The sequence below is a fragment of the Pinus tabuliformis genome, chromosome 7 (assembly GCF_031772625.1).
Source record: "Pinus tabuliformis cultivar Carrire ecotype Pingquan chromosome 7, CPIR1, whole genome shotgun sequence".
Taxonomy (NCBI): Eukaryota; Viridiplantae; Streptophyta; class Pinopsida; order Pinales; family Pinaceae; genus Pinus; species Pinus tabuliformis.
This window is the reverse complement of record NC_142293.1, coordinates 1,721,175,907-1,721,194,940: the sequence shown is the minus strand read 5'-3', so window position 1 is coordinate 1,721,194,940 and position 19,034 is coordinate 1,721,175,907.

The following is a 19,034-nucleotide window of genomic DNA, read 5'->3' as shown; positions in this document are numbered from 1 at the left end:
AAGCCAAAAGCCTTCAATGTAATAGAATTCATGGTTTTTTCTCTCCATTGCTAATGTATTAGTGTTTCTAAAATTTGTCTCCAAATTTTGCTCAACATTGTGCTCTGGTGTGATTTGCTTCAGTCTTCTCTATAACCCCATGAGTCAATCCTCTAACAACACTTCGAGGTTGAGATGAAAGCTAGCATTTGAGTATGTATTTCCTAAAGAACAGTTGGCAAGTTTTGGCTAGCACAAAAAGTATGCTCATAACCCTGAAGTTCTCCTTTTTGAACTTTAATCGTCTTACAAATCCTAGATTTTGCTTTTATTATGATTGTGCAAGGTCTCAAGTGTTCTCTTCAAGATATTGGCTCTTCATCATCAGATAAGAGTCGTAACCCCTTTAAATATTCCCAATATTTCTTTTATTATATATATTTTTACATATCAAACATTTTTCTCTTATGGGGTTTTAACAGGTTTATTGCCCCTCCACTACAGAGAAGGGAAAGTTAGGGTTATTGCTTGGAAGCCTCTGTAGTTTTTAATGCATTCAACAAGGTTCTTATTAAATTCTTACTTTATTTTATGATTTCCAAGTCAATGTCAAAAAATTCATCCTCATTACGAACTTTCACAAACTAGGATTTTCATGATTAAGCTCTAGAATTCGCTCTAAAATAACTCTTTAGAAAGACTAGTTATCATCATTTATGTTACATCCTAAGAGCCTCGTAATTTTTTCTTCGCAATAGAGAGGGTTCTTGTAAGGACGTACAGTCCTGAACACGTTCCGCCGAAGTGTGACCGTGGTTGGAGGTTGAACGAACAGCCGGTTTGAACGAACTGCGAGCTCGACTTGGATATGTGAAGTGTTATGCGCATAAGAAAGGAGGGCAAGTTGAGTTTATAGGCATGGGGAGCGGTTGGATCAACCCACGGGCCAACCACACTTGGAGACAAAGCCGATGAGTGAATTGTGGAGAAGTGTGGGTGTGTAAGGCGTGGAGGACGAGTCAGCCGGTTAGGTTAACTCGCCCTGCCACTTGTATAAACAAGAGTTGCGATGAGTTCATTTGACAATCGCTCAACACAAGCATCTTCACTCATGAAAAGGAGAAAGGCGCATGTCTAAGTGTGTGGACGCAAAGAAGGAAGGCGCAGTTTGGTGATGCGCCCATTCTTGGGCGAGGTCGCACGAAGTTAAGTCGCGCTTCTTGGTTTTGGGTGAAGGGCGAGGGCAGGGTCGCCCGCCGATTGGAGAAAGGCGTGCATAGAGTGTGTGGCGCCCAAGTTTGTGCGACGACCTGGCACGGGTTCTTGGGTGACTCGGGTGAGCGCCTGCCCGTCGTGCAAGTGTGCACGATGTGACTTGGTGGAGTGTTGAGATTGTGAACAAAGGTGTGTCTCGGGCAGAGGCACCCATGTGTGGCGACTTGGAGGCGCGATCATGTGATGAGGTGAATGAAGGGTTGGTGAGTCGTGCGACAACCGTGCGGAGGTGCCGACGAGCTGGGCAACCAAGTTTGCCGAAGTTGTGAAAATCGGCTAAGTGTAAATTTGGGGTTTCCCAAGATTTAACTTGTAAAACTTTGTAACGCTGAAGATTGTATAATATATTGATTCGAGCAGACTCATATTGCAGGGAGTTGCCCCTCCCTTTACAATATTGTGCATTTCTCTTGTATAATGCTGTTTATGTGAATGTTATGGGCTTTCACTTGTATAAAGGAACACATTAATAATACTTGGTAACGAAAATAAAACTAAGTATGGAATGTTAGGCGTAGTCTACAATCGTAAGTATTGGTGAAAAGAAAAGGATTGGTAGTGCCGCACCTCACTATAAGTGGTTGAAAGACTACCACAGGTTTAGGGGCGTGACAGGTGGTATCAAAGCTAGTCCAAGTTTTGCAGGAAACTTGGTGAACTCAATCAAGGAGTTGATTCTACAAGGACTTAAGACTTGGAAGGGAGTTCACGTTTTGTAGATGACAGGTGGAATATCAGGGTGATTCAAGTGAATGGTGAAACAGGTTTAGCAGAGGTGAAGCTTAGTGCTTGGACCATGCTGAACAACAAGGCATGGGAGGTTTGGAAGAATGGAAAGGGAAGCTCTTTCTTACCTTATACAGGTTGAAGCAGATGAAAGAAGAGAAACCCCAGATTCGAAAGGAACTTGAAGTCTTGGAAAATAATGTGGAAGATGAACTTCTTCAACTTGGTTGGACAATGGAGCAAGATGAAGTTGTAGATTGTTCTGACAAGGAAGAGGAAGCCGTGATGATTGAGGATATTGCAGATATGACAACGATGGAGGATGAACTTGAGATTGATCAAGTTGGACCAGAATCGTGTAGTTTGCAGACATGGATGGATGATGATACTCACATGGAGGAGCCTCATGATGATGATGTAAGTATTATTGATACTTGTGTTTCACTTGAGCATTTGGTAGATGGATCGTATGCAGGGAAGGGAAACGTTAGTTTGCTGATGCTAGGGAGGATCTTACCATAGATGACTATGATGAGACCTTGTATGGAGAAGCAAAGATTGTTGATTATTGCAAGACTTGTTCGAGTTGTTTGTGACCTTATGATAGAATGTACAAGGGCCTGTGACAAGGGAGGAACATGATGATCGTTGCGGAGGACTGGGTCATGCTTTAGCCACATGGAGAATTGGCTAAGTGCCCGGCATGACTCACAGATAGATTGAGGAGGGCACACACTTGAATTGCTTGGGTCGACATCTCATGGCTGAGACCAAGAAGCAAGTCTTGGTAGAACCTTTAGTGGGGGAGCTATGATGGAAGGGACTCGTGATGATGATGATATGGTTGAGTGACCGAGGTCACTAGACTGAATATGCAGACTTAGATGAGGATGACCAATTATTGTGATGAGTCTACTTGGTTAGACTACATGGGCAACTTAGTCATGGATATCACGTTGAAGACATGGAGCATGGCAGTCTTATGCAGGGACATTATGTAGGAGCGCATGAAGAGGTGTCACTTATGGGCATCTGATGAGGAGTGCCAAGGCAGGGATGTTGTGCAGGTGGATTTGCTGATGTGACAAGGAAACTTATTACTTATGAGCCGATGGAGAGGTTGTGCACTCTTGTACAACAAGCCCATGGACTTGGATGGAGTTGTGAGTAGATTATGGAGCATTCCTACTACATGGAGAGTTGAGGCATCTTGCAGAGACCTTTGGGCCGAGACTTGTATGCTTGCTGAGATGTTGGTTGGAGATGACTCATGGAGCTCATGATGACATGAGGTTGTGACTTTTAGGGACTTCATAAATGGTGGACTTGGAGGATCTGATATATTGAGGAGCCGAGGTCAAAGAATTTGATGCAGAATGGGATGCATACTTTCAAGTACATGTATGGTAATGGCTTGAAAGAGTGACTTGATGTGGAGGATCGATATGAGACACTGTGGAGTGATGGAGTTACAACGATGATGATGCCTTGGTGGCAACACTTGGGCATGGGTTGAGCTGAGACTTAACCACTTTTGACACATGGGAGCTGATTGATCTATGACCATGAGCAGCACATAGGAGATGAGACGAGTGGATACTTGTTTCTATGGCAGACTTGAGGGATGGCGCATTGTAGATATGATGAAGGTTGCTTCATGGACCTAGATGTGGCACATCGAGAGTTGGAGTTTGATGAGATGGTCTCTTCATATTGAGGAGGCACACATATGGATGATGATGTTGGGGTAGATGTGGCTGATTTCATGCAACACATTAGTACCAGACACCATGGACAGCATGTTGCAGATGAGATGGAGACTACTTCATGGACCTGAGCATGGCTTACACTTGTATGGAGATGGATTCTTGATCGAGTTGATGATGTGACAGGATGTTCTGAGAAACAACTGATGATGGCATGAGGATGTGCATTCTCATGATTTGAGCGTGATAGTTGGACTGATCACTCGACTAGTTCAGACATGGGGGCTAACATGTACAGAGATGTGTTAGCATTATGTTCGAGTATCACGACAACAGTTCACACGAGGACAACACATGATGATGTCGACACAAGATGTTGCTAGAAGCATGTAGCTTAAGATGGAGGGTCCAGCCTTCCAAAATGGGGAGCAACATGTGGAGATTGTGACAAAGCGGTTGATGATCATGGATTGAGATGATTTCTGATTTATGACATACCGATGGGGTGTATACCTTGGTATGGTGATCTTGGTGACAGATGGTTGTCGGGACGAGACATGATGGAGACGGTGGTTCTACATATGTTCCAAGGATGTTTGCAGTATGTGGAGGAGTTGACATCATGGATGAGATGGATATTGATGATCTTGGTGGATGGCTACTAGGATGGTATGTTGTCGGGGATGAGAACGACTTTAGGTGGAGGAGGATGTAAGGACCTGCAGTATTGAACGCTTTCCGACAAAGTGCGACCATGTTTGGAGGTTGAACGAACAACCGGTTTGAATGAAGTGCGAGCTCGACTTGGATATGCGAAGTGTTATGTGCATAAGAAAGGAGGGTGAGCTGAGTTTATAGGCATGGGGAGTAGTTGGATCAACCCACGGGCCGACCACACTTGGAGACAAAGCCGACCGGTGAATTGTGGAGAAGTGTGGGTGCGTAAGGCATGGAGGACGAGTCATCCAGGTAGGCTAACTCGCCTTGCCACCCGTATAAGCAAGAGTTGCGATGATTTCATTTGACAATTGCTCAACACAAGCATCTTCGCTCATGAAAAGGAGAAAGGCGCAGGTCTAAGTGTGTGGACGCAAAGAAGGAAGGCGTAGTTTGGTGATGCGCCCGTTCTTGGGCGAGGCCGCACGAAGTTAAGTCGCGTTTCTTGGTTTTGGGTGAAGGGCGCGAGCAGGGTCACCCACCGATTGGAGAAAGGCGAGAACGGAGTGTGTGGTGCGCGGGTGATGTGTAGGAGTGCCCAACGGTGAAATGTTGGTGGGTTCCCAGGTTTGTGCGACATTCTGGCATGAGTACTTGGGTGACTCGGGTGAGCGCCCACCTGTCGTGCAAGTGTGCACGGTGTGACTTGGTGGAGTGTTGAGATTGTGAACAAAGGTGTGTCTCGGGCAGAGGCACCCGTGTGTGGCGACTTGGAGTCGTGCCCAAGTTGGGCAAACGACACGATCGTGCAACGAGGTGAATGAAGGGTTGGTGAGTCATGCGGTGACCATGCAGAGGTGCCAACGAGCTGGGCAACCGAGTTTGCCAAAGTTGTGAAAATTGGCTAAGTGTAAATTTAGGGTTTCCCAAGATTTAACTTGTAAAGCTTTGTAACATTGAAGATTGTATAATATATTGATTCGGGCAGACTCATATTGCAGGGAGTTGCCCCTCCCTTTATATTGTTGCCCATTTCTCTTGTATAATGTTGTTTATGTGAATGTTATGGGCTTTCACTTGTATAAAGGAATACATTAATAATACTTGGTAACGAAAATAAAACTAAGTATGGAATGTTAGGCATAGTCTCCAATCGTAAGTATTGGTGAAAGGAAAACGATTGGTAGTGCCACACCTTGCTATAAGCGGTTGAAAGACTACCGCAGGTGTAGGGGCATGACAGTTCTAGTCCCAACATGTGAAATCTATGTTCTTAGTTCTGTTTGAAGCATTATATTTGAGACACGAGTTTTCGTATATATACATCTACTCCAATCTCAACTATTTTCTTCTTTAATGGCAAAGCTTATATATGTTAATGCTCGTTATTAGTGTTTTGTTTGGGTATGAAAAATTTGGTTATCTTTTAGTTATATTCTTTCGCTTCCTTTTCGGGTATTGCATCTCGGTTCAAATATTCGAGTAGTAGTAATTCCATATATAAGTTTTGAAAATTTTAGTTCTATAAATCTTGTTTTTTCTTTATAGTTCAACGGTTAGTTGTATTAAATTCTTTAAAGGTTTTATTTTATATTCAACAACAAAGTAATCTATCATGCAATTATAACGAGTTCTATATTTAATGTAATGATAATTGCACCATCATATTTTAGTATTTGGTTAACTATATATATATTATTTTTCTTGTAGTTGTATAATATTAGTGTGATGAACAGAGCAGACCTGGTCTTCAGTCCGCTCCATTCTTCAAACCCATTACATAGAGTTCACTACTATTTACCCGCATTATGCGTTGGACTTATAAGTTTTCCAATACCATGGGTAACTACAGAATAAAACTAATACTCATATGCTAAACAAACTTGGTCAGCCACATAAATTGCATGGAGAAAATGAATGCTCGAGGCAACCAATGAAAACTGGTAAAGCTTCTCCCAACTATTTTCACATCCAAAACATTTTTCTTGAGAGAGACTGCATCAGGTCCAATAAGAAATTCCTCTTAGCACCACCCTACCTCTCTCACAGAGAGTCTTGTTCTAAGAGAATTAAAGCTTTATATTTTTTAAATTTTGTCAGACGTGTTCTAACTAGGCTCCAAATTCCTCATATTTTTTTCCATAATATTTTCTTAATAAACTTTTTTCTTTTTGGACGTTTCCTAATTATTTTATTAACTATATAAAATGTAAATTTTTCTTTAATATTTTTTAAGGGACTCACTAAATAAAATAATTTTATTAATATAAAATTAAAAAACAATTATATACATGACACCTACATACATAACACTTAACAAAGGCCCATAGCTCATAAAAATAGTTCATAAAAATAAATTCACAAGAAAATAATTAAAATATTTACATCTGAGTATTACAGGTAATGAAGAATATAATAAAGAGTACAGTGAAGAAATGATGCATAAAAGTTAAGTTAAGAATTTTATAAAGATAAATTGGTTGAAAGGTATGATAAATGGGTTCCATTTTGTAACGCCTTAGCAAGGCTAAAAAATAATCAGAAGATATCATGTATGCAACTTAAAAGGTATGATGTTCGTGATTAGAAGGCATTATGTGTGAATTAAAGAAATATTATATGGGTGTAGATTAAAGGGTGTACATAAATTATATTTGGTTAGGATATAATATAAATATATCTAATTTTTATGGTAAAAATTAAATAAAATGATTTTTAAATAATATATTAAGTGGAAAATTAATTTTGGATTTTTAATGAAATTCTATATATTTTAAAAATAATTTAAAATATATTAACTTATTTATAATTATTATAATAGTTTAAATTTTGTAGAAATTATAAATAATAAAATTTTATCATAATAATAAATTTAATAATAATATAATCGTATTAAATTTATTTATATATAAATAAACATCATATAGAATGGAGAAGCAATGATATATTGTGTCAATGTACCTATGAGCGCGTACATGAAGATAGGAAAAATTGGAATTGCATACTTATAGGAATGCATACGTAATTAAAATTTAATATTTGATTAGGTTATAGTGGGCATAGTTTGTAGAATGTTTTTTATTTCAATGTATATTTGATTGGTATTAATTAAAATAATAGTAATAAATAATTTTTTATTAAAAATAATTAAATAAATAATTCTTAGTTTTATTGATCTATTAAATACGATAAAATTTTAGTCTGCTTAGTTGAAACCGAACAATTTTAACTTGTTAACTTTTTTTTATAAGGGCATGAAAAAATTACGAATTCAATTTTTCAAGGGCAGCAAAAGCTCAGGCTTCTTAAGGATTTCTGCTCTACCATGGGTATGACTGTTAACATTGACAAAACAAAAGTTATGATTATCAAATCCAAGAAGGACACTTACGCTAATTTTATGTATGACAATAATAACTTGGATGAAGTGTATTCTTAAAAGTACCTAGGAATTCATATTCATCACAAGCTCAACTGGAACCATAGCATTGAGAAAAGGATTAATGGGGGGTGGAAAGCTTATTTTGGTCTTGAAAATAATTGTAAAACAACAAACCTCGTAATGTGGGATAAAAAGAAGTTCCTCTGTGAAACTTTAGTCACTCCTGTTATCTTATATGGCTGTGAGGTTTGGGGTTGTAGCATCTCCAGAGAATCACGGAGAATGATTGAGCAAATCCAGAAGCGTTTTATAACTTATAACCTGAAAATTAAAAGTAATACACCTTATCCTATTCTCCTTATAGAAGTTGGTCTTTCCCCTATTGAGAGCCTAGCTATGCTTAGGTTTCTGTTGTACAAGCACAAACTCAATAACATAGACGATCATAGACTTCCTAAGCTAGCTTTAAATTCCAGCCAAAACCACCTAAGGCTCAATCGAGGGTGGCATAAAGACACAAGGGCCTGGTTAAACTATTGGGAGATCAATGAAAATGATGCATTGCAAAACATAAATAACATTAAAAATATTGTTACTTCTAAGTTCAAAGAAAAAATGTGGTGTGTGAAAGATTTAGCGGCTAAAAGAAAATTAATTTATTATAAGAAGGTCATCAACCCCACCCTAGAAGATCAAAAGTATCTCTCTATTTTAACTAGCTCAAAGAAGAAAATTAATATAGATTAGAATGAATTCTCATGAGCTCCATAGTGGAACAGGTTGTTGGGAAGTTCCTAAAATGCCATGGATGGAAAGGATCTGCCATATATGTGAGAATATGAACATAGAGGATGAAAACCACTTCCTCTTAGAGTGCCCCGCTTACAACCACATTAGATCTCAGTTTCACAATATTTGAACAATACAATACTGACCTCCCTAGCTTTTTACAATGTCAAAATTATAGTGAGCTAAGACTTCTCTCCAAGCTTTTTGAGCATAGGAATAAAATCTTAAATCAAAATAAATAATTTGTTTCTTTAGGTCCAATAGACCATTGTTTGGTCTTAGCGGAGGTTAACCACCATCATCATCATCATCACTCAATTGTCTTTAAAACCAGTTGAGTTTTGGAGCAGGGAAAATATTTTCAACGACTTGCTTCGCTTGCTTTATTTTTTAAAACTATATCTATTCGTTTAAAATAAACAATTCGACTAAGAAAATTTTGCAATTTTGATCCGCTTGGTTGATGTTTATATATTTTTATCCTGATATTTATATATTTTTATATATTTAATAATGTTTATATTTAACTATTAATTACTCTAACTTTTTCGATACAAATTCTTTGATAACTAATTATTAATGTAAATTAATTTAGGTTATAATTTTATTTTAATAGATATAAGTGGTTAAAAAGAGAATTTAGGTTATAATTTTATTTTAATAGATATAAGTGGTTAAAAAGGGTTTGTTCACTTTTAAGATTTTATTGAACCTAAATCAAATTTTGTAATTAAATACCGGTTATTCCCTTAATCCAGTCAAATCTAGTCGCTTTCAATATAGCCGTTACCTGGTCTTGGAATACAGTCGTTGGAGTTTGTGCTCTATCTATTTAATCATACTAAGCCTAATCTGATCATTCAACTTGTCCTAACGATGAACCACACTTATTGGTTCCAAACGCGTAAACAAATGAAATTTCTTGTGATTTATGCAAAAAAAAGCTCTCTTATAAATTAAAACTTATAAACTCCTTAATCAATATTATAGTATTTTAATTTTTTATAAAATATAAATAAATAAAATCCACAACTTTATATCATGATAATAAGTTAGATGATGACATTAATTTAAAAAAATATAATTTTTTTTGGGTTAAAAAAATGTTTTTGCTTTGAAAACTTTTCAAGCATCACACATGAAATATAATGTAAAAACAACGATACATTGACACAGCGCGTTCACAATTGACGATATAATCTTACAAATTTTGCAGCAACATTTTCAGCGAAATGCACGTCATTTATCAATTTTTAAAGAAAATGAATGCAGTAGTTATGGTTTGCGGAATTCTTTTTTATTGATAGTTTTAATCCGTAAAATAATAATAATAATTAATAAATAAATTTACTTTTATTAAAATAATTAATTAATTTTTGCAAACATAGTAAGTCAGAATAAAATTAAATTCGGCTATAGTACAAATTCACTTTCTAGATAACATTATTGACAAAAAGATTTTCTATACTTTGTATAAACGGTGTGCTGTTTAGGCAGTTGTGTTTTGGAACCAGGAAAAAGCTTTGCAATTATAAATTTTCAAATAAATAAAAGTGTTGCTCTGATTGGTTTAATTTTAAATAACACATCTATCGGTTTAAAATAAACAATTCATTGAACATTTTTTTTCTCTTTTACTCCCCTAGGTTGATTTTTTAAAACTAAATCTATCCGTTAAAAACAAACAATTCGATGAACAAATTAAAAAAAAAACATCTATATTTCAACCTCTTTAAAAGAGTCCGAAGGGAATTTTACCTATCCAAATTCAATACTCACCAGTAATAACTTCAATTCTCATCAATAACATACTCATCATACTCATCAATAACGTGATGAATGTTGTTAATATTAACAATACAAATATGTTACTGTTATTAAATATACAACATCATATAAAAATATATGAAAAATAAATATACAACCTCACTAACATCATATAAAAATAAAAGTCACCTAAAAATCTTATCTTCTAATCTACATTAGCCTCACTTAGCTCGCAATCCTATTGGATCAAAAATGTACTCTATATTGTAGTAAAATATAAAAAATAGGAAAAATCTTTACAACAATATAAAATACCTCACAAATAAATAAAAGTTTCAATCAATCCATGTTTAAGGATAAGCACAATCTTCAAAGTTTTTACTTGAAAACTAGCAAGAACATGAGAAAGGGGTTCAGTGACCCAAACAATATATTACAGAAAGAAAATGCCATAGCCTATTTTTTATCATCTCCACTTATTTCAAAAACTCACAAACACTATGATTGTCGAGTCAACTAGTGTGATTTTGTTTTTAGGTGAAAGGATTCAAGTAGAGCAAAAGAAGTCAAGGCATTTAATGAAGTTTAGTAAATAAGTATAGGAAAGCATTAACTTGGTGACTATTCCCCACACTCCACAGCACCTCAAAGTTCAGAAAATCATTTACTATGTAAAATTGCCCATGGTGCCTATTAATTATTTTCTCTTTCATGCATTTATGTCAAATTTGTATGTTGATATAAATATGAATGTAAAAATCATTTGTATTGTGTGGGGCAAGTTAGAGAGCAAGAGTTTGTGAGGTAGTGAGGAGAAAATCGTAAGAATGCATAAATCGCAGTAAGTTTGTTGTGTTTTTCACTTGGAACTGCAACCTCCATTATGTTTTGACATATAATATGAAGTGTGGTTTATTGCTTTATGGTATTAATTATACACAAGTAAAAATTTACTCTGTTTTGCTATGCTTAAAATTTATGTAAAGCCACGATAATTATGAAAGGAACAACTATGATAATTTCTTTTATGATGACAATTAATTGACCAAGGTTTCGTCATACAAATATTTAGGTATTGAAATTCACCGTCAACTCAAATGGAGTTATAGGATTGAGAAAATGATTATAGGAGGATAGAAAGTTTATTATGAGCTTGAAAACAATTATAAGTTGACTAATCTCTATGTTTGGAGTGAAAAAAAAAGTGTTCCTCTTCGCGACTCTCATCACCTTTGTTATTTTATATGGGTGTGAGGTTTCAAACTACAATATATATAGAGAATCGTCGAGAAAGATTGAGATTATTCTAAAGAAATTTATAACAGACAACCTCAACATTAAAGGAAATACTATCTACCCTATTCTCTTTATTGAATCTAGCCCTTCCTTACAGATTTTCCTGTAGATTAACAACTCATGTAATGTACTAAAACACAAGACAAGCATCTACTCTACTCTTTAAACAGGGGAAACCGATAGATCGATGAAAACAATAATCGACGAGAAGAAGATAAGAAATTGCACATAACATAATAATTTCTCTAGGGAAAGCCACTTCTCAAAAACCTGACTATCTATAACATTAATCCAAAATCTAAGTGAAAAATAAAAAACTTATTCTCACAAGAACAATTCCTACACAAGTATGATTAACTTTCTGCCCACAAGCTAGCTCGAGCCAAACCTTAGCCTTTTATGTTGCTCTCCATGCCCCTATTTCCTTGTGCAATTATTGTGAGGATGAACCCATATTTAATTGGTAAATCCTTCCTCCATCACTGCGTAATCCAAATCTAGGTCCTCTTTCGATTGCATGCATGATTTGTACAACTCAGATCATTCTACAACTGATAGTACACTGTCCCTGCACTTTAGTTTCAACTGGGTCTTTCTCTGAAATGACATGCATGAGTTTCTCATGAGGTAATCTTTCGTTAGCTAGAGTAGCACACGAGGATGCACCAGTGCACCAACTCACTACTAATCCTCTAATAGATCCCAAAACAGTTAGAACTAGTTTATGGATTTAAGAGATCTGTGGTTTGTACTTTTCGAATCATTGACCGGAGAATCCACAGTATGAGTATTTTTGTACCAACGTTTCAAATCCCAAATGGGATCCATCATCAGGGTTTGAGAATGATGATAAAAGAAGAGCAGAATGGATAGAATAAATACATAAGAGGACAAAATTTTTAAGGAAAACGCCTTACTTTTGTATTTGTTATGCAGTTTATGTTTAACTTGTGCAAATGGAGGAATGAGATTGTTGTCCCGACAATTTTTAAGAAAATGTAGATCTGCAGCTCTTCTTGTTATCCTCACTCTAAAACTTTCGAGTAAAAGGATTTCACTCCAAGTATCCCCTCTGTACAGGGATAAGATTTTGGATTTAAGAGATCTGTGGTTTGTACTTTTCGAATCATTGACCAGAGAATCCACAGTATGAGTATTTTTGTACCAACGTTTCAAATCCCAAATGGGATCCATCATCAGGGTTTGAGAATGATGATAAAAGAAGAGCAGAATGGATAGAACTAGTTTAACTGTCTATAACTCAGTCAAACTAAGTTATCTAATTACAAGACAAATTAACTCATCCTCGACCCGTAAAATTTAGGGAGAACATATACATTATTACAGAAAGACTTCCAACTCAAAATTCCTAAGCTAATTAAGTTAATTAAACTTAATTAACTATTTACAAGTTGCTATGAGAATAGAATTTGATTTTAATTCTCTGTTTAATACAAGGACAAATGAAACTAGAATTTCTTGTTTCTATTATTATCTCTCACGCATAAATTCAAATTGGCGTGAGAATTGGTGATAGCTTGTATCATAGGAAATGAATGTTTTGCAACGTTTTTTCATTAGAATAGATGTCTCCAAGGACTGGGAATGGTCCTCATTTTTGTGTGGGACATATAGCGCTAGAAAGGGGAGGGCTAAAGTATTGTAGAGATTAGAGAAGGACTCCCACAGACATGCATGGTATTTTTTTTAACGTGACCCTAGTCAAAGATGAAAAGTTTGATCATTGTGTTTTCCTGTGTTTGTGAAGGATAATGGCCTTCACTTCTAGTGTTAAAATATGGTATGAATCTAAATGTGTGAAACACTCCATTTGAACCTTGGGCGAATCCTTGTGAATGAAATCATAGGAAAGAGCTAGTCACTGTGGTGCTTACTACTAGGATCAACTGATAAACCAACCTGATGCTTGCTCAAGGTACAACTAATAAAACACCTTCGTGTTTATCATTAGAGGGTAGCTGATAAAAGACTTGGATAGTAGGCTCCATACTTTCAGTGTTAAACCAAACCTTTGGTGTAAATTCCTTGAGTTTAGTTTTTCCCTCAAGGCATCAAGACCTGACATGAGGGTGCCTCTCAATAAGAAATGGATTATCAGCTACCCCAATCCTATCTCTGTGAAACTACTAATTTACATCTTGTTAATTCTTGTGTCACAATATCAACATATTGCTCCTCTGTCGGAATGTACTCCAACAAAATAATCTACATCAATACAAAATATCTGAGATGATGATATCGCATATCAATATGATTGGACTGATCATGAAAAACTATATTTTCAGAGAGTTTGATACAACTCTAATTATCGTAGTATATCATAGTTGGATCCATCTGCTGACCAAACAAATCAACCAGGATCTTACTCAAACAGATGACCTCACATGTTTTCTGACTTACAGCCATGTACTCTACCACTGTAGAAAACTATGCAACCTAAATTTGTTTCATGATGTACCAAGAAGTTTTTGCTAACTCAATACTAAATATCTCTCTTGATGTGCTCTTCCCGTCGAATGGAATCCTTCCCCAATCTACATTGGTGAAGCCTTGAAGCTTCATTCCCTCTATCTATTTGTACCACAATCCATACTTAGCAGTGCCTCTAAGGTATCTCAACACTTGCTTTGTCGCCTTACAATACAGCTTGGTAGGCCTAACCATCGCTTGACTAAGTTGATTAACTGCATAGCACATATCCGGTCATGTTTTCACCAAGTACATGAGTGAACCCACAAGCTGCCTATAAATAGTAGCTTGCACTACTTCCAGCGAAGTAGCATGCTCTTTCCTCGAGCTACCAGCAAGAGGAGTCTCCATGGATTTACTGCTCTCCATGCAGAATCTCTTGAGTATCTCGTTGACATACTTTCCTTGAAACACAAATAATTCCACATCACCCTGCCATACTTCCATGCCTAAAAGGTAATGCATGAGCCCCATGTCCTTCATCTCAAACTTTCTTGCATGATCCTCCTTGCAATACTTGATCAGCTCATCATCATGTGTCAGAATCAAATCGTCGACATACAAAACTATGATTAATAATTTGCCTTCCAACACTACGTGGTACAGGTTCATATCCGCTTCTCTTAGTGAAACCCAACCCAATGAACTAGCTATCAATCCTGGTGTACCAAGCATGAGGTGCTTGCTTCAGCCCACACAATGCTCTCTTCATCCGGCACACATGCGACTCAAAATTGAAGGTCTCAAAACCTTTAGGTTGCTCTATGTACACCTCTTCCACAATCATGTCATTAAGGAAGGTTGTCTTTACATCCATCTGGTGTATCCTCCAATCAATTTTTGTTGGTAGTGCCAATATAGATCTGATCGATGAGTACCTTGCAACACAAGCAAAGTTCTCATCATATTCAATCCCCTATACGTATAAAAAGCCACAGGACAAACCTGGCCTTATGCTTCTCCACACTACCATTTGTAGCCTACTTTACCTTGAAAATCCATCGGGAGCTCACCATTAACTTGTCCTCTAGTCTCAAGACCACGTCCCAAACATTGTTACAAACTATGGAGTCATACTCCTCCACCATGACATCAACCCAGACTGGTTGTTGCACTACTTCCTCAAAGGAAGTTGACTCTATCACAACACATCTTCTCATAAGAGCCATGTATCTAGTCTACCTCTCAGACGACCTCCTCTACTTGCGATGATATGTGGGTGCTCCCACATTCGCTCATGCATCATGCAGCAATATTTCAACCTCTTTGGTGTGCTTTCTCCCATTTCTCAAAGGTTGCCTGAGTCGATGTATCCACTCCCAGATCCTCTTTATGTGGCTACTCCACATCAATATGAAGCTCCTTAATCTGAGGAACCAAAATTTCATCAACTGCATGTATTTGTAGCTCCCTCTCAAGGGAAACTCATATGGTCTTCTTTTCGTCGAACCTGACATCCGTGCGAACCATTGTCATCCTGTTGGTCAACAAGTAGACTTGATAGATGTGAGGTGTATTAGTGTACCCCAAAAATACCCCCAACACTGATCTTGGCTCAAGATTCTTCCCTGCATATTTGGTCACATGGAAATATGCCTATGACCCAAGAATCCTCAAGTGACCAACATCTGGCCTCTTACATGAGAAAGCCTCTTGTAGTGTCTTCATACCAAGTATCTGATGTAGGCTTCTATTTTGAAAATAGACCGTTGTGTAGCATGCCTCAGCCCACAAGTGTATTGGTAGGCCCTAATCATGCAACATCACTCGCGATGCCCCTACAATGCTTCTATTCTTCCTCTCGGCCACCCCATTCTATTGTGTGTTATGGGATGTCGTCATCTCCCATTTAATCCCTTATGCCGCACAGAAGTTCTTCAACTCATCTGAGACATAATCACCATCATTATCACTCCTTAGAGATTAAACCTTATTTCCTGACTCTTTCTCAACCAATGCCTTAAATTCACAAATATTTTTGAAGGTTTGATCCTTCTTCTACATGAAAAATATCCAACATTTAAGAGAAAATTCATCAAAATATATAATATAATACCTGTGTTTGGCCATGGATGTTATTGAGAATGCTCCACACACATTTGAGTGGACTTGCTCTAGAATAGCCTCTACTCTATTGTCTCTATCATGAAAGGAATCCTTGGTGTATTTTCCCCAAGTACACCCCTTGGATGTTACGTCCCTATAATACTAGTGATTCCCCCATTACTATTGTCATTGTATCCCTTATTGTTATTGTTGTGCCCCTATTGTCCCCATATTGTTATTATTGTGCCCCATAGAACCCCTCTATTGTTATTTTTGTGCCTTTATACTATTATTGTTAGGTCGGCTTGGTTATATTGTGACCCCTTGGACTCCTATCTATAGAAAGGAGGTTTTGTCATTTGAATCGTCCAAGAATTGTTCATTTGTGTGATATAAAGGAGGTTTCCCCCTCGAAAAGGCTTAAGGCATTCATCTATCTTTTCTATCTTTTTGTCAGCTGGTTTCATAACATTTGGTATCAGAGCTTTGAATTATAGGGTTTCACTGCTCCAAACAAGTCATCGTGGCATTTGTGCTATAACTTCTTTTCTGTGACGTTTTAGAAGCTAAAAAAAAAACATTTGAGAATAAATCTCGCTGAACCTCGGGACCAAATTTCATATCTTGTCTCGCTATATTTTCGGAGATATGATCTGAGGAAGTTAGGGCTTTTGCAAGATCCAGAATTTCATCTAAAATAGGTCATCGTAAAATTTGCACTATAACGCTTTCACTACAATGTTTCAAAAGCAAAAAAAAAAAAAAACATTTGAGAAGAAATTGGTCTAAACCGCGGCTCCAAATTTTAGCTCCTGTCTCACTATATTTTCGGAGATATAATATGAGGAAGTTAGGGTTTTTGGAGACCCCCAAATTACATTCCAAACAGGTCACCTTGGGAAAATTGTCATAACTTTTTGTTTATGCATCAGATTGAATTTTCGTAAGAAGTTACAGAAAGAGGACGGACTATAGTTTTTTTGGTACGGTTTTCAAATCCTAAGGTTGAAACAGTGACCAACAGCATGTCGTATAAGTTCACTCTACTGAACAAGTCTATACTCAGGTCATCATGGGAGATTTGGCATAATTCTTCATTGGAGAATCCAATCTCGATCAGACTTGCGAAGTTAGAAATATTACTCAGAGGGTTACTATAGGAAGAAATTTCAGACCTTGTAGATCTAAAATTACAAAAATACATCAGATTCAATATCAAGGTATTACAAAGTGAAAAAAAAGGTGTGTAGTTTTTATTTTTAATTTGTTTTGCATAAGCTTGGTTTGATAAATTAGTTTGAAGCAATTCAAAGGGCATAGTGAAGCATTATTATCGGTAATTGATGCCCCAAAGAAAGAAAATGGAAACACCTATTAAGAAACCTGAAAGCTCTAACATGACTCAAGAAATGTCAAAAGAAGAGGATATACATCAAGAACAAACCTTTGATAAAGAAGAAATCCATCCGACCATATCTTGTAATGCATTGGCTTGAATTACCATGCCTCAAACTATCAAGATAGAAGGGCATATCAAAAAGAAAAAGGTAATAGTGTTTATGGATTTGGGAAGTACCCATAATTATATTCATTATAAGATAGCCAAGGAATTGAATTGCTTCCTATATCCAGCACCAGAGTGTCAAGTGATGGTTGTAAGTGGAGGAATCATAAATTTCTCAAGAAAGTGCCATAATATCAAGCTATCCATGGGAGAATATGTATTGAATAGCCCAATGCTTTCCATTCCAATGGGTGGTGTTGATGTTGTACTAGGAGTCCAATGGCTAAAATCCTTGGGTACAATAGTTTTTAATTTTCAAGAACCTTTCATGAAATTCTCTTTAGAAGGAAAGGAAGTTGAATTAAGGGTTATCGCAGGGAAATCGGGAAAGATAATCAGCTCTAACGGAATGACAAAGCTTCTAAAGAAAGAACAATGAGGCATAATTGCACAATTATGTAAACTGGAGGTTCCCACATCGAAATCATCCATTTCTCGAGATCTCCAAAAAGTCTTGGACAATCATTCTAAGGTATTTGAGACTCCAAAAGGCTTCCCACCTATTCGTGATCATGATCATGCTATTAATTTGATTCCAGGAAGTGTTCTTCCAAACATCTGGCCCTACATATATCCCTATGTCCAAAACAGTGAAATTGAATGTATGGTTGCAGAAATGCTAGAGGCTGGTATAATTCAACCTAGTCAAAGTTCTTTCTTTGCTCTAGTACTATTGGTTCACAAGAAGGATGGATCATGGCACATGTGTCCATATTATAGGTAGCTCAACAAGCTCACTATTTAAGATAAATTTCCCATTCCTATCATTGATGAATTATTGGATGAATTGCATGGATCAATTTACTTCACCAAGTTGGATCTTCGTTTAGGATATCATCAAATTAGAATGAAGCCTGAAGACATTCCAAAAACAACATTTAGAACTCATGAGAGTCATTGTGAATTTTTGGTCATGCCTTTTGTCCTTAATAATGCATCTTCTACATTTCAAGTTTTGATGAATTCCATTTTCAAACCCTTCCTTTGAAAATTTGTGTTAGTATTTTTTGATGATATAATAATCTATAACAAGTCTTCGAAGGATCATGTCCAACATGTTGACATGGTGCTCAAACTATTGAAGGAGAAACAATTATATGCAAAAATCTCCAAATGTTTCTTTGGAGTACAAGAGGTGGAATGTATGGGTTATATTGTATCTCATTAAGGTGTTAAGGTACACCCTAGAAAAATTAAAACGATTAAGGAATGGAAAATCCCCACATCCATAAAACATCTACAAGGATTTCTTAGGTTGACAGGGTATTATCGCAAGTTTATTAAGAATTATGGTAGAATAGCAGCACCTCTAACAACATTATTGAAGAAAGATGCATTTTCATGGACTCTAGAAGCA